Source organism: Hyperolius riggenbachi, chromosome 1 (genome assembly GCF_040937935.1).
Source record: "Hyperolius riggenbachi isolate aHypRig1 chromosome 1, aHypRig1.pri, whole genome shotgun sequence".
Lineage (NCBI taxonomy): Eukaryota > Metazoa > Chordata > Amphibia > Anura > Hyperoliidae > Hyperolius > Hyperolius riggenbachi.
In genome coordinates, this window is record NC_090646.1 from 479942259 (window position 1) to 479959457 (window position 17199).

The window sequence follows — 17199 nt, forward strand, 5'->3', positions numbered from 1 at the left end:
AAGTTATCATTATGAGCACAGGACCAATAGAGAGCTAATACTGAATTTAAGGGAGAGCCCTTCAGGGCCCCGATGTGGTCGCTACCTCTGCACCCCCCATTGCTACACCCCTGCCCAATAAATGGTATCATCCTGATTCAAAACCATTTAATAGCAAATATTTTTTTTCAAAATACTGGCAAGGTTTGCTGAATCATTTATGATATCCCAACTAGGGCTTAGCTTAGTAAATCGCACCCTGGGTGTCCATTATTCCACCACTCCTGCCATTCTCTATTAACCCTAAGGACTGCTAAATGTATCATTTATAGAATTCAATTAAGGGACCAGAATTAGAAGCTTAATTAGAGAGATGGGATTCTCTTGAGAAGGCACAAAATTACCTACATGCTGGTAGTAGCCTCACTGATGTAGTCAAGTCATCATTTCCAGGAATGAATGCAATCAGAAGAGTTTGCTGAGATGTAATTAGCCCTGGGGCACTGACACTCCCTTTTCTCATTACGCCAAGGCATGCAAATAAAAGCTGGAGAGGCTGGGTCAGATCATCACTGGGACAGGAGGTGATGGAGCAGCTACCAATACTTATCTTATAATTACTGCACTCAATGCTTAACAAACCTATTTTGTAAATAGCACATATTTACAAAATCAATAGCAAGTGACCTGTCAGTGTCACTAGTTTTCAGACTGGAGCCTCCTCCTGTATTATCTACTGCTGAAAAGCCAGCTACCTCTAGGCTATATCATGACTTGCACACATATGAAAATCATCCTGTAAGTTACCACTTTCCAAGTGACTACTGCATGCATCTACTTTGCAAATGCTGTAAGAGAGCTCTTATGCAGTAAAAGGACACCACAGAAATACATACAGGAGGTTTTAATCAGCTGCCTGACCAGTCAAAAGGAAAAAAGAGCAAAACTGCGCCTGCAATCCTGATTTGCTAAATCAATATCAAGAAAAGGTAATCAAATAGTAAAGAATCAGTGGGTTCTATCTAATTCACTTTTTCTCTTTCACCAATTCCAAGTTTTCTTCTAGGTGATATTTTCATGCTTTATCAATAAAATGCCTTTTAAGCCACCAGCAAGCAAGAAAATACTCAGAATAATTTTGAAAGTAGTTTTTCACCTATATTTTGGTAGTATTTTAATTGCAGAATACTAAAAATGTATTTTAAACAGTAGATGAAAATGATCTTCTAGGAGAAATCTTCAGTTTGTAGCCAGCCCTCGTGTACATGTCTAAAAGGGCATGAAAGCATTTCTTTTTTTACCTATACATTTAGTGCTTTTCTGTGTTCCCTATAAAGTACATGTTGCTCAGTAAATCCCTTGTTACGTCCATGTTCCTGTCTTCCTGAATGAGTAATTAGCTGGGGCTGCCCAGAACAGGAAACATTGAGGTAAAGCTAATTTTCCTCTGTAAATCCCAGGGCTCTTGCACAGTAAATGCGATTCCGAATTGCAATTTTCACACGATTTTACATGCAATTCCGATTTTAATTGGTACTGCATGCTGTGTTTTTTTCTGCATTTTTCTTCTTGTGTTAATAGCATCCAGGGAAAATCGGAATCGCAAATTGGATTTGCAGTGTGCAACAGGCCTAATTGTCTTATTCTGTAAAATAACACACTCACTGATCCTAATTCAATTCACTTTTTCTCCTAACTTTCTCCTAGGAGATCATTTTTTCATTGTATGTTTAAATTAAGTTTTCAGCAATCTTCAATTGAAAAAGTGGCAAAAAGTAGGCAAAAAGTGCTGTCATAATTATTCTCAGTATTTTCTTGCTTGCTGGTGGCTTAAAGAGAACCTGTAACAAAAAAAAGTTCCCCTGGTGGGTACTCACCTCGGTAGGAGGGAAGCCTCAGGATCCCAATGAGGCTTCCCCCTCCGGTGTAGCTGCAGGCAATCCAGCGCTGGCTCCCCCGAAGTGTCCCGCAATCCACGCTTAACAAGCCTGTCAAGGCTTGCTATATTTACATTCCCTGGCTCCAGGGGGGGGGGCGCTGTTGCGGCTCTCAGCACAGAGATAGGTGGAAATAGCCGCTCTCCGTTGGGTCCGCTCTACTGCGCAGGCGCAGGAGACTTGCGCCTGCGCAGTAGAACCGGCCAACAGCGATCAGCTATTTCCGCCTATCTCCGAGTGGAGAGCCGATACTGCGCCTGCACTGGACCCGGGAAGATAAATATTTACATCCCCGCTGTTTGGCGGGCCAGAGCAAAACTGCCGTGGGACACAGGAGGACGGGGGAAGCCTCGATAGGCTCTGGAGGCTTCCCCCACCCGAGGTGAGTACCCCCTAGGGGAACTTTTTGTTGTTAAAGGTTTTCTTTAAAAGGGATTTTATTCTTAAGGTGTGAAAATATTACCTAGGAGAAAACTCAGGAGAACAAGTGAATTGAATAAAGGCCACTGGGCCATATGCAATTCACTTTTTCTCCTGAGTTTCCTACTAGGAGATATTTTTTAAACTTTCCAATAAAATACCTTTGAGACCACCAGCAAGCAAGAAAATACTCAAAATAATTTTGACAGCTCTTTTTCACTTACTTTTTGGTACATTTTCAGTTGCAGAATGCTGAAAAGTTACTTTAAATAGATGAAAAATGATCTAGGAGAAAATTCAGGAGAAAAAGTGAATTGAATAAGGGCTACTGTGTCAGCGAGATGCCTAATTTAATCTTTGCTCATAAAAATAACTCAACACACAGCCATTTATGTCTAAACCACTGGCGACAAAAGGGAGTCCACTCCTAAGTGAAGGATGTCACAATTTGCCTTCCCGGGGTCATGTTTAGTCATCAGTGTTCCAAATCTCGGGTGTGAATGGGGAACAGGGGTGTTGAATTTGGTGTTATCTCTCTCACACTCTCAATTGTCACTGGAAGTTTAACATGTCACCCCATGGCAGAGAACTCGGAGGATCTTAAAAAAAAGAGTTATTGCTCTAAGTAAAGATGGCCTAAGCTATATGAAGATTGCCAACACACTGAAACTGAGCTGCAGCACAGATGCCAAGACCATACAGCCGTGGACCTTGCACAGGACAGAAGGAAAACATAGAGAAATGCACCCTCTATGTATTTAGAGAGTTTAGCCTGTGTAACTCCCCCTCATCTGTGACTAATCACAACTGTAATGTGATCCCTCTGCTGTGTCCGCTGGCTGCCTTGGCAGAGCAGCTAATTTGCAAACACAGGATGTTAACCCTATCTCTGCTTCCATTAAAGCATGAAGTAGACACATTGCAAATTTATTGCAGGATTTGTATCACCTGTAACAAATAAATGTTTTCTTTTTTAAATAAATGTTTTCTTTAAAGGTTAATATGCTGTTGATTATCTTTTAGAGCAGAGAGAAAGTTCTGCTTCCAGGTCCACTTTAACAGGACAGGTTCCACTCAGAACAGGCCTTGCAATGGTCGACCAAAGGGGTTGAGTGTGCATGCTATCCAGAAGTTGTCTTTTGCAAATAGATGTATGAGGACTGGCAGCATTGCTGCAGAAGTTGAAGTGAGGGGGGAGGGGGGGGGCAGCCTATCAGGGCTCAGAACATATTTCACACACATCACTGCATCAAATTGATCTGCATGGCTGTCATCTCTTCTAAATATGATGCACAAGAAAGCCACAAACAGTTTGCTGAAGACAAGCAGACTAAAGGCTCATACACACATCAGTCTTTGGAAAATTAAAGATCACAGACCGATTTTACTCCCTTCCATGTAGTATGAGAGCCATACCTACACAGTCTATTCCAGTGATGGCTAACCTTGGCACTCCAGCTGTGACAAAACTACAAATCCCATCATGCCTCTGCCTCCCCAAGTTATGGTCAGAGCTGTCAGAGTATTGCAATGCCTCATGGGACTTGTAGTTCCACCACAGCTGGAGTGCCAAGGTTAGCCATCACTGGTCTATTCTATCAAGCTGAACTCCCCATCAGGAAAAAATCTTTGCAATATGATGTACACTGAAGGTGGGTACACACATCAGATAAAGGTCTTTGGAAAATGAAAGATCACAGACCAATTTTACCCCCTTTCATGTGGTATGAGAACATTCCTACACAGTTTATTCTATTAAGCTGAACTCCCCATCAGATAAAGATCTTTGCAAGATGTTATACACAAATACACATGCAACAGATCAGTACATGCAAAAGATCAGCTCCTGCAAATTGCATTCATAGATATCTGCAGATCTCACACACGCCTTATTTAACAGACATTCATCTGCAGATCAGATGCACCAGTATGGATCCTCAGATCTGCAGATGATTGTCAGATCTGCAGATGAATGTCTGTTAAACAAGGTGTGTATGAGGATCTGCAGATATCATAGACTATAAATGCATTTTGCAGGAACTGACCTTTTGCAGGAACTGATCTTTTGCATGTCTGCAGCATCTTTGTGTGCAGCATCTTGCAAATATTTTTGTCTGATGGGGAGTTCAGCTCCATAGAATAGACTGTGTAGAGCAGGGGTGCCCACACTTTTTCGGCTCGCGAGCTACTTTAAAATTTGCCAAGTCCAGGAGATCTACCAACATTTAAAGTGTTGCAGACCCCCCCCCCCCCCCCGTCACGAATAGCCCCCAGGTACAAGTGCCTCCAGTATAGGTAGCTAAGTATAGGTTCCTTCAGCAAAGGTAGCTGGGTACAGGTGCCTTTAGCATAGGTAGGTGGGGATAGGTACCTTTAGCATAGGTAGGTGGGGATAGGTGCCTTTAGCATAGGTAGGTGGGGATAGGTGCCTTTAGCATAGGTAGGTGGGGATGGGTCCCATTAGTATAGGTAGGTGGGGATGGGTCCCTTTAGTATAGGTAGGTGGGGATGGGTCCCTTTAGCATAGTTAGGTGGGGATGGGTCCCTTTAGCATAGTTAGGTGGGGATGGGTCCCTTTAGCATAGGTAGGTGGGGATGGGTCCCTTTAGTATAGGTAGGTAGGGATGGGTCCCTTTAGCATAGGTAGGTGGGGATGGGTCCCTTTAGCATAGTTAGGTGGGGATGGGTCCCTTTAGTATAGGTAGGTAGGGATGGGTCCCTTTAGCATAGGTAGGTGGGGATGGGTCCCTTTAGTATAGGTAGGTAGGGATGGGTCCCTTTAGCATAGGTAGGTGGGGATGGGTCCCTTTAGCATAGGTAGGTGGGGATGGGTCCCTTTAGCATAGGTAGGTGGGGATGGGTCCCTTTAGCATAGGTAGGTAGGTGGGGGTTGGTCCCTTTAGCATAGGTAGGTGGGGATGGGTCCCTTTAGCATAGGTAGGTAGGTGGGGATGGGTCCCTTTAGCATAGGTAGGTAGGTGGGGATGGGTCCCTTTAGTATAGGTAAGTAGGTGGGGGTGGGTCCCTTTGGCATAGGTAGGTAGGTGGGGGATAGGTCCCTTTAGCATAGGTAGGTGGGGATGGGTCCCTTTAGTATAGGTAGGTGGGGGATGGGTCCCTTTAGTATAGGTAAGTAGGATAGGTGCCTCTAGCGTAGGTAGGTAGGGATAGGTTGCATTAGCATAGGTAGGATGGGTGCTCAATCACTTACCTCTCTCCAGCGGCGATGTCTGGTCTCCCCTCTCGGACTCGGAGCGATCCGGTGTAGCGTGAGCAGCCCCGCATGCGCAGTAGGAGCCAGCGTCCTGTGCAGCCACCGTCCAGCGTGTGCGCGTGTGCCCGGCGCCGCCAGCCATGACGTCGCGTCATGGCCTCTTCAGCCGCGCCTCCTCTCTCTTCCCCGCTTCCTATTGGCCGGCGGCTGGCAGCAAAATATGATGGGAAAGCTGCCGGCCGCAAATTGTGATGGGACGCGGCCAAGAGGCCGCGATCTACCAAATAGGCGGTCGCGATCTACCGGTAGATCGCGATCGACCTATTGGGCACCCCTGGTGTAGAGTATGGCTCTCATACTGCATTGTAGGGGGTAAAATTGGTCTGTGATCTTTCATTTTCCAAAGACTTTTATCTGATGTGTGTACCCACCTTAAGGGCTCGTTCACATCTAGCCAATGCAGATGGCTGTGCGATCGGAACGCAGCGCATCCGATCACACGCTATCTGCACCACTGCCCGCTGCGCTGCTGATCCCATCCATTGACAGTGATGGAATCAGCTCTGCGGTGCGGGCAAAATGCAGGCAGCAGTACGCAAGCGCTTCCCAGTGCATCGTTCTGCTGCGCAGCAGCAGTAGATTTGAACGGTAGAAGGGCAGTCTATGCCCTCCTGCCGTTCCTGCGTTTCAGCACATCATACGCGCTTCCATATCCGCACGGAAGCGCGTATGATGTGAACGAGGCCGACCAGTGCGCTTCTGTCCGCTTTTTTTCAGCAACATGTATCTGTAACATGATGTGCTGAAAAAAAGCGGACAGAAGCGCACAAAGTGTGGATGAGCCTTAGGACACTGAAGACAATTCTCCCAGGCACTCAGCTAAAACAATTTTATTTTCCCCCAAATGTCACTACCTGGTTTGTGTCACTACCCAGTTTATGTCCCAATAAACTCTTGTCCTTTGAACACCTAGTTCACCTTGGCACTCCCAGGATCTTTCCTCCTGAGTAACCTATTGGGAATAGATCAGGGACCACATAGTGTAAATAGGCTGACCAGGCGTCCACTTTTTCAGACCTATCCGGGCCGTCCTCCTGGGATTTTGAATTGTCCGGTGAGAGAGCCGAACAGGAGCTGAACACCAGCGGCAGAAGAGCCGCTTGCAGAGACAGAGAGCCGAACAGGAGTCAGAAGATCCGCTTGCAGAGACAGAGAGCCGAACACCAGTCAGAAGAGCCGCTTGCAGTGACAGGGAGCCGAACAGGAGTCCGAAGAGCCGCTTGCAGAGACAGAGAGCCGAACAGGAGTCAGAAAAGCCGCTTGCAGAGACAGAGAGCCGAACAGGAGTCAGAAGAGCCGCTTGCAGAGACAGAGAGCCGAACAGGAGTCAGAAGAGCCGCTTGCAGAGACAGAGAGCCGAACAGGAGTCAGAAGAGCAGCTTGCAGAGACACTGTCTCTGCAAGCGGCTCTTCTGACTCATGTTCAGCTCCCCAAACGGCTCTTTGGCAATCAATCCCTGCTGCACTGCTCTGCTCCGCCCAGGGTACGGTGACCAGACGTCCCGGATTACCCGGGACGCGTCCCGGATTCGGCGTCCGCTGTCCCAGGCTTAATGAGGTCCCGGGACTCTGGCCACTCTCTCCTCAATGAACTGGCAGCGGCATCTATAGACGCCGTGCCAGTTCATTGCCTGCAGCCCCGCTCCAGCCTCCTCTTCCGGTGTCTGTTCCGACACCGGCAGAGCAGAGCAGGGCTACGGCAAGATGGCTGCCAAAGCCCTGTACTGGAGACCTATTTGTGTCTCCAGTACAGGGCTTCGGGCGCCATCTTGCCCTAGCCCTGTCAGCGCGGGAGACTGCAGGAGAAGTAAGACGGTCCCAGGAGCAGCGCGCCAGAGGCCGGAGACTTCTGCCAGGTGAGTAAATCAATGCTTTCTTTTACAGGGGAAATGTTTGCCCGCATTGTTTCTTTTACAGGTGAAATGTTTGCCCGCATTGTTTCTTTTACAGGTGAAATGTTTGCCCGCATTGTTTCTTTTACAGGTGAAATGTTTGCCCGCATTGTTTCTTTTACAGGTGAAATGTTTGCCCGCATTGTTTCTTTTCCGGTGAAATGTTTGCCCGCATTGTTTCTTTTCCGGTGAAATGTTTGCCCGCAGTGCGTTTCTTTTCTGGTGAAATGTTTGCCCGCAGTGCGTTTCTTTTCTGGTGAAATGTTTGCCCGCATTGTGTTTCTTTTCTGGTGAAATGTTTGCCCGCATTGCGTTTCTTTTCTGGTAAAATGTTTGCCCGCATTGCGTTTCTTTTCTGGTGAAATGTTTGCCCGCATTGCGTTTCTTTTCTGGTGAAATGTTTGCCCGCATTGCGTTTCTTTTGTACTGACATGTTGCCCGCATTGCGTTTATTTTGTACTGACATGTTTGCCCGCATTGCGTTTATTTTGTACTGACATGTTTGCCCGCATTGCATTTATTTTGTACTGACATGTTTGCCCGCATTGCGTTTACTTTGTACTGACATGTTTGCCCGCATTGCATTTATTTTATACTGACATGTTGCCCGCATTGCGGTTATTTTGTGCTGACATGTTGCCTATTGCGTTTATTTTCTGGTGTCCGGGGTAACCGTTACTGCATTTATTATTTAATGGGTCATAGATGGCTATGTTTGCTGCTTTGTGGTTACGGTATACTATTAGCATCACACAGTTTCTGCACACCCATGATGCAAAGTCTCGTTTGTCCACATCATGGCCTAAACACTGCTTTCTTATGCCTCGCTGTTACATCATTACGTTAGCTCCGCCCATACAATGTCATGGCCACGCCCATTTTTCGAGCCCCCAGTCTTCATCGCTACGCGGTCTTCAGTCCTCCCCCCTTTTCGCCGCGGCGCGCTGCGCGCGCCCGCCCCCTCCCAGGTTGGACCCACAAAAATCTGGTCACTCTAGCCCAGAGGTGGCCTGGAGAATTCGCTGGCCCGGAGGAGGAGAAGGATGGAGGACAGAGGAGGTTGGGTCGGGTCCACTCCACTCCAGACACAGCCAGCCAGTGAGGAGATGCAGAGATAGCGTGGTGCATCTATCCTCATTTGAAATGGCAGAGACTGCCAGAAGAGTCCAGTCCTGCCTCGTGTCTGCAGCGTTCTTGCAGAGTGCCAAGTGTCCCCTCAGATCAGTCCCAGCATCCTGGCTCTTGAAGCTCCGATGGGAAAGGGACACTGGCCGTGCAGACACCACAGACAGGGCCGGGCCGAGGCATAGGCTGGAGAGGCACCAGCCTCATGGCGCAGTGTAGGAGGGGGCGCACAATTCATTCAGCTATCATTCCGAATTGTGTATAAAGCAGAAAGAAATAAGAAAAGGGAATACATAGCAGTGACTGCAAGCCAGATAACTAGATATTAATGTGTTGGGGAGGTTGTGGGCCCTGTGGCCCTCTTAGTCTAATAGCAATCAGTGTGTGACGGCTGGGGTGGGAGGGATGGAGGGGCGCACTTTGGTGTCTCAGCCTTGGGTGCTGGAGGACCTTGTCCCTGCTCTGACCACAGACACTCTAATTGGTAAGCCGACACCTCTTCTCTCCATTTGTCTTCTGCTAGCACAGCCCACATCTGTCTCCTGTAACCCTTTCATTACTGGTATTAGCTGAATGAATCAGCTTGTTGCAGCACTGGTACATTGCATTTAAAGGAAACATCAAGGCTTTTTATAAAAAAACAAACAGATCTTATCTGGGGCTTCCTCCTGCTCCTTGCAGCCTATGTGTCCCTCTACATAGTTACAGACGTTATTCTGGGGTCCCCTCCGTAGCAGTTGGCGACCTGGTGTGGCCAGGAGCATTCTGCGCAGGCGGCATGGCTGTGTGCAGTTGCAGAAGTGGCCAACTTCACCAGGTCCCGGGCTGCTATGGAGGGGACCCCAGGATAACTCCTGGGAGCAGGGCTGAGGTGAGGGACACATAGGCTGCCAAGAGCAGGAAGAAACCCCAGATAAGATCTGTCACGCTGGTGCTGTGTGGCCTGTGGGAGCAATTCTCATTGCATTAGTGGGGAAATCTGCTGCCAATCTTATAGCATTTGTGGGGAAATCTGCTGCCAATCTTATAGCATTTGTGGGGAAATCTGCTGCCAATCTTATTGCATTTGTGGGGAATCTGCTGCCAATCTTATTGCATTTGTGGGGAAATCTGCTGCCAATCTTATTGCATTTGTGGGGAAATATGTTGCCAATCTCATTGCATTTGTAGAGAAATATGCTGCCAATCAGATTCCATTTGCGGGGAAATCTGTTGCCAATCTCATTGCATTTTATGGGGAAATCTTCTGCGAATCTGATTGCATTTTGTGGTCGGCCGGCCCTCCACCATGTGGTCTGGAAAAAAACCTGCCCTCCATGCCCGCAAAGTTGGACAGCAAACTGCTAAGGTCTTGTATATTTGGCTCCACCCATGACCACGCCCACATGCTGTTGTGATCGTCCTCTTTTTTGGAAATCAAAATATGGTCACCCTATGTAATACCTCTTATATCACTTCTCCACCACCTCAGCACGGCAAGCCTCCATGACCGTCACAGAGTACGGGGCCATTTCTAGCCATCTAGCCCAGGCAAAAAATCCTGTGTCACCCCTCCCCCCCCCCCCAAAAAAAAAAAATCACCTCAGGCTCTGGGGCAGGGGAGGACTGGGGGGAGAACACAAACTAGAAGCCCGTGTCCATGGCAGCCTCAGCCGAAATGCCATCGCACCCCATTACCGCTGTGCACTATATCAACCACATCAGCCTGAGATTTCCCAGCATCTCAGTTTCTACCAATTTCTGCCAGAAATCAGTCAAATCGTCGATTGGGCATGCTTGTGGCGGCACCAATTTTCATCCAATTCAATAGTTATTATCAGTTGGTTGATCGCAGAATCGACAGATGTATGGCCAACTTAATTCCCCAAGGCTCACACCACACACACTTATGTCCAAAGAGGGACTGTCCCTTCAAAAGACGGACAGTTTGGAGCTATGATGGTGAGCGAGCAGACAATTTTTTTTTCTACGGACACTCCAGGCAAGCATGTGCTCTGCATCATGCTGTGTACATTTACCAGCTTGCCTGCCTCTAATTGCTCTGTATTGCACTTTTATTTCCCTCAGCCAGCCTAGTGGTTCACATTGCATTATACAAAAACCTGAAAGCACCAGGCACTGCACCAGCCCTAAATCATGAAATGAGAGGCAGAAATCTCCCCCTTTTCCCCCTGGCTAGTCCTTCCCTGCTCTGGGGATTTTCACAAAACATGTACTGTTGGTGGGCGTTGAGGACACTGCATTAGAGGATCAGATTATCAAGCAAGACAGCCTTCATTTCAGAATACTTTTTCACAAACATTATGGGATATGCACATATGTTACTCTCTGTTAGGATAGATGTGGAGTGGGTATATCATGACACTGAAGGGCTGACATAGTGAGATGGTACAATAGTTTACAGATTCATAACCCATTTTGGAGATCAGCACAGTGGCCCATATGCAATTAACCTTTTCTCATGAGTTTTCTCCTAGGAGATAATTTTTTATGTTCTATTTTAAGTAACTTTTCAGCACTTTGCAACTGAAAAAGTACCAAAAAGTGGGTGAAAAAGTATTATTTTCTTGCTTGCTGTTGGTTTAAAAGGCATTTGATTGACAATTTTGAAAATATCACCAAGGAGAAAATGTTACCATTTTTCGCACTGTAAGACGCTCCGGACTGTAAGATGCACCTAGATTTAGAGGACAAAAACTGGGGAGAAAAAAAAATTCTAAACCTGGTGCTTCTATGGTGCAGGGGTGTCTTGTGATGCTACTCCACCCAATTATTATGTCCCCCTTGTGCCTTGTCATGTCCCTCATAAGTCTCCCTTTTACCTCCTGTGTCCCCCTTTGATCCCCTTGTACCTCTTGTGACAGCCTTGTACCTTGTGTCCCCTGTGGCCCCCTTGTACCTCTTGTGTCCCCCTTTTGCCCTATTATACTTCTTGTGTCGTCCTGTGGCCCCCTTTTGTCATCCTGTGACCCCCTTGTTCCTCTTGTGGCTCCCTTGTTCCTTGTGTCCCCCGTGGCCCCGTTGTACCCCCATTGTAACTCTTAAGGCCCCCTTGTTTCTCCCTGTGGCCCCCGTGTATCTTGTCTCCCCCTGTGGCCACCTTGTACCTCTTACGTGTCCCCCTGTTCTCAGAGCAGTGATTGATGGTGTGTAGGCAGGCATACTGAAGGCAGGCATGCTGAGGTGTGTGTGGCTGAATAGCATGATGTTGTCTTTGATGTGCGGTGAAAATCTACTCACCACGTGCGGTAGCTGTGCCTTGCTTGTTGCCTGGCCGTAGGTGGAGGATATTGCAGGAAGTCTGCCCGGAGGAAGGCCCATTCCGGCGGAAGATCGGTGCCTGTGGAGCTGACGCCGCTGAAACCGCTCATCTTGCTGCAACAGAGATCAGCGTTCAGGGTGCATGGAAGGTGCCCCAAATAAGTAGTTCTACGTCAAGGAGGACATGTGCGCTCCCGCGGCCGATCGCGCGCGTGCACGTGTGCTCCCGGCCACATATCGTTTAGCCCAGGAATCAAGGAATCGGGCCATGGTGCCCGATCACTGTTTCCTCTCCCCCGCAGAAAAAGCGACAGCTTCTCTCGGAAGCTTTGCTTTTTCTGTCTCCTATGTCCATCTAAGCGTACATTGTACGCTTAGAGTGACGTCATGTAAACAAACTCAAGGTTGCCATCTTGTGGCCAAAAAGTAAAACTACATCTAAATGTAAAAAAATGAAAAAAATATATATATTTACCCCAAACAAATACTATTTACATCCCACCCTCCCAGAAATACCCACATAAAATGTTTAATAATAATAAAAAAAAAACATTACAATAAAAAAACAAATATTTACCTAAGGGTCTAAACTTTTTAAATATCTATGTAAAGATGAAATATTTGTATTTTTTTCTTTTATATATAAGCTTGTAAATAGTGATGGATGCAAAATGGAAAAAATGCTCTTTTATTTCCAAATAAAATATTGTCGCCATACATTGTGATAGGGACATAATTTAAATAGTGAAATAACTGGGACAAATGGGCAAATACAATACGTGGGTTTTAATTATGGAGGCATGTATTATTTTAAAACTATAATAGCCGAAAACTGAGAAATAATGAATTTTTTCAGTTTTTTTCTTATTCTTACTGTTGAAATGCAGTAAGGTAGCTCTTAGCAAAATGTAACCCCCGAAGAAAGCCTAATTGGTGGCGGAAAAAACAAGATATAGATCAGTTCATTGTGATAAGTAGTGATAAAGTTATAGGCTAATCAATGGGAGGTGAACATTGCTCGGATGCATAAAGTGAAAACGATCGAGAGCTTAAGTGGTTAATAATAATTACTCTTTCACAATAACTTCTTACACATGTGCATGTCACATCAGATTGTTTCAGTGGCGTAGCTAGAGATTATGGGTCCCCACAGCAAAACTTTCATAGGCCCCTCAGGTGTAGGCATTCTTTAGCTATGCCACCTGCTGCCCTTATCCTTTGGATATGAGTTAATTTGCAATTTACATACTCGTGCAATTTACACTGCATATAGTCAATAGGCACTGATAGTCAGAGGGTGAAGGAACACAACAAAATTAACAGTACATACATAATGTACCACCTTGGTCGCCTCTGCTCCAGGCCCCCATAGCAGCTGCTATGGCTATTGTGACAATTCAGCTTCTGTCAACTTGCTCCAGTTATCATCATGGAATAGTCGCATCCGATTGCTTGAAAGACTGTGAGCAAGTTGACTTTAAAAAGACCAGTTACTGGATCACAGATGATAACGTGACAGAGCGCGCCAATTCCGTCATCTGCTACTGTTACCATTAGGGAATAGTCGCATCCAATGGCTTGAAATACGGTGAGCAGACTGACGCTAAAGATTGGTCGCACCGCTGCCGACAATGTGACAACCACCCACCGATCCCGTATTACTAGGCCACAGTTGCCATGCAGGTCTCATGCACAAGAGACTTCTAGAGGTGAATCCACTGTGTGCATAGTAAACGGTTAAGATTGATGGTGCCCATACATGTACAATCACATTGACAGTGCAATCCAAAGGGAAAATGATCTACCTTGCGGTAATTCGGTTGAAATGACTGAATTTGCGCAAGTTGGTCAGAGTAATCCATTTTGCTTAAAAAAATCAAGGTAATTGCTGCCACCATCTTTGGGATTATGACAGGACGAAGGAATCCCAACGCTATCATAATATGGCAGCCAACCCAATCATGTCCGATCTTCTCCAGTCACTTCCCAAAGGCTTGAAGACTGTGAGCAGCGTGACGTTAAAGAAGGGTTACTGGTTCTATATATGATGCAATCTCGATTGTATGTACAATCGATAAACTAAAATCGATTTCACGCTGGAAACCGAGTACTAGCTATTCCTATAGGGAAGAAAGCGGTTATTTTACAACCTTGCTAGCCAGTCAACAATTTATAAGAAGACAATGCAGTAGTATGACTCTTCGGAAGGCACATTCTTTGTAGCAACAATCAGATTACCAATACAGGTGCAAGACTGAACGATTCAATCGATAGATTTATTCTAAAACTATACACACAAATATACTTTACAACCAACGGGTAAATATACCTGTCAGTCAGAACAGACTTGGTGATAGAAATGAGTAGAGATGAAAAAGGAAATAGAATGTCTTATAATACAGTTCAAAATACCATTACTGTTAGTTCATGCGGCAATCAAAAGTCCAAGATGGCCTATTGCCAGAGTGCAGCTGGCTTGTCGGGATGGTATTCGACACAGATGATGAACAAAAGACCCTGGGCTATGTGAGTGCCTGGGTTTTACTCACTTCTCCAGCTGGGAGTGGTTATGACACGCACAAGTCCAACCTTGTGTGACTGGAACAGGGGGCAGCTCCCCTTGCAAGGAGAGGTATTTTGGCACAATACCTGTTTGCCCACTCTCTCCATGCCCATAGTTCACATCAAGAAACAGAATGCATATCCACATTCAGTGCAACGTTACAAATCCCCAGATATCAAACATGAGGGCAGCACATTGGGCAGAATGGTGGCGTAGTGGTTAGCGCTCTCGCCTTGCATCGATGGGTCCTTGGTTCGAATCCCAGCCAGGTCAACATCTGCAAGGAGTTTGTATGTTCTCCCCGTGTCTGCGTGGGTTTCCTCCGGGTACTCCGGTTTCATCCCACATCCCAAAAACATCAATCAAGAAATCACTTAAATAGGAGCTATCTGACACAGAGAAGTAGACCAAAACCACCTCAAAAGCTAGACATCATGCCAAGATCCAAAGGAATTCAGGAACAAATGAGAACAAAAGTAATTGAGATCTATCAGTCTTATAAAGCCATTTCTAAAGCTTTGGGAGAGCTTACAAAAGACCCCAGGACAACATCTAAAGAACTGCAGGCCTCACTTGCCTCAATTAAGGTCAGTGTTCACGACTCCACCATAAGAAAGAGACTGGGTAAAAACGGCCTGCATGGCAGATATCCAAGGCGCAAACCACTTTTAAGCAAAAAGAACATTAAGGCTCGTCTCAATTTTGCTAAAAAAAAATCTCAATGGTTGCCAAGACTTTGGGGAAAATACCTTGAGGACTTACGAGACAAAAGTTGAACTTTTTGGAAGGTGCGTAGAAGTAACACAGCATTTCAGCAAAAGAACATCATACCAACAGTAAAATATGGTGGTGGTAGTGTGATGGTCTGGGGTTGTTTTGCTGCTTCAGGACCTGGAAGGCTTGCTGTGATAGATGGAACCATGAATTCTACTGTCTACCAAAAAATCCTGAAGGAGAATGTCCGCCCATCTGTTCGTCAACTCAAGCTGAAGCGATCTTGGGTGCTGCAGCAGGACAATGACCCAAAACACACCAGTAAATCCACATCTGAATGGCTGAAGAAAAACAAAATGAAGACTTTGGAGTGGCCTAGTCAAAGTCCTGACCTGAATCCTATTGAGATGATGTGGCATGACCTTAAAAAGGCGGTTCATGCTAGAAAACCCTCAAGTAAAGCTGAATTACAACAATTCTGCAAAGAGGAGTGGGCCAAAATTCCTCCAGAGCGCTGTAAAAGACTTGTTGCAAGTTATCGCAAACGCTTGATTGCAGTTATTGCTGCTAAGGGTGGCCCAACCAGTTATTAGGTTCAGGGGGCAATTTCTTTTTCACACAGGGCCATGTACGTTAGCAGTTTATTTTCTCACTAAATAATAAAAACCATCATTTAAAACTGCATTTTGTGTTCAATTATGTTATCTTTGACTAATAGTTAACGTTTTTTGATGAGCAGAAACATTTAAGTGTGACAAACATGCAAAAGAATAAGAAATCAGGGAGTGGGCAAATAGTTTTTCACATCTCTGTATAACTATGGTAGGGATTAGATTGTTAGCTCCTCTGAGGGACAGTTAGGTGACAAGACGATATACTCTGTACAGCGCTGCGTAAGATGTCGGTGCTATATAAATACTAAATAATAATGAGGGGTGGGGCCCTTGTAGTATTAAAGGGTTACTTTGAACCTGTCTTACTCCAGTTCTGAAAGTCTGATTGGTCTGCAAACTTCTCAGAACCAGCACCAGGCTGAATCGCACAACTTGTGCAAAGTTGAGGGGCATAGGAACTTTCTATGCCATGAATTATTAAGAAAATATGAATATTGGGGATCGTAGGTCAGCTGCTTCGAGGGGGACCATGATAAGATCTTCTTCCAGAGCTGCAAAAGGGACAGGGGTTGAAAGTGCAGATGCCATTCTCCTAGAAAGCTTGGTTTATGAGGTTCTGTCGAAGCATAGGCGTCACAGTTATTGCTACACCCCTGGACTGTTTATAGGTAGCGGCCTTACAGCCCCCGGGAAACCTGGATCTCATGAACCATGGTGTCCCGCTGGCTGTCCTGAATACTCCGCCTCCTCCAGCTTATCTCGTTCAAACCCACTGTGCAGCATCCTTGTCTGCAGGCAGTGACTCTGCCCTACTACATGGATTACTGGGAAATGTCCTGTGGTCTGATGAGACCAAGAGTATTTGGTTCAGATGGAGGCAAGTGCATAACTCTCAAATGTCCCTTTTTTTGAGGAACAATCCCTCATTGGAAACCAAATCCCTCCACCCTCTTTTTTTTCCATTTGTCCCTCTTTCAGGACTAATGTACAGATTTGTGAAAAAATATGTATTTTTCTACTGAAAAAGTGTTTGACACTAAACTTTATTTCCATTCTTTAAATTGATAGATTTCTCATTTTTAAATGTTAAAATGAAGGAAAACTAATTCTGATAGAAGAAACCAGTGTGGTTTGAATGATAAAACACATATTTGGCTTCTAAATTCCTTGTAGTATGCATGAGGGGTGTGGTGAGGGCGTGGTTAAAGATGTATCAGGAGCGTCTCCTCGAGGTGGGTTCACGAAATTTAAAAAAAAACTAGGCTACTTGATCCGGGGGCCTGAGTGGATCAGGTTGTCTCCAAAACCGACACTCTTCGCCACTCCTGTGGGCCGCACTGGCCCACTTTCAATTTCGTGACCTCTGGGTCATGATGCTGCAATGAGAGCTCCATTCTCTTATTCACAGTGTACAGCTAAG

The 17199-nt window shown here is 45.8% G+C and overlaps 1 long non-coding RNA gene across 1 annotated transcript in view; it reads right to left on the minus strand.

Annotated features, from left to right (window-relative positions):
- Positions 1 to 17199, minus strand: part of LOC137521876 (uncharacterized) — a 76395-nt gene that overhangs the window by 16062 nt on the left and 43134 nt on the right. Inside the window, exon 3 of the long non-coding RNA XR_011022231.1 lies at positions 11868 to 12002. This is a non-coding gene — a long non-coding RNA (uncharacterized lncRNA). The remainder of the gene's footprint in view (positions 1 to 11867; positions 12003 to 17199) is intronic.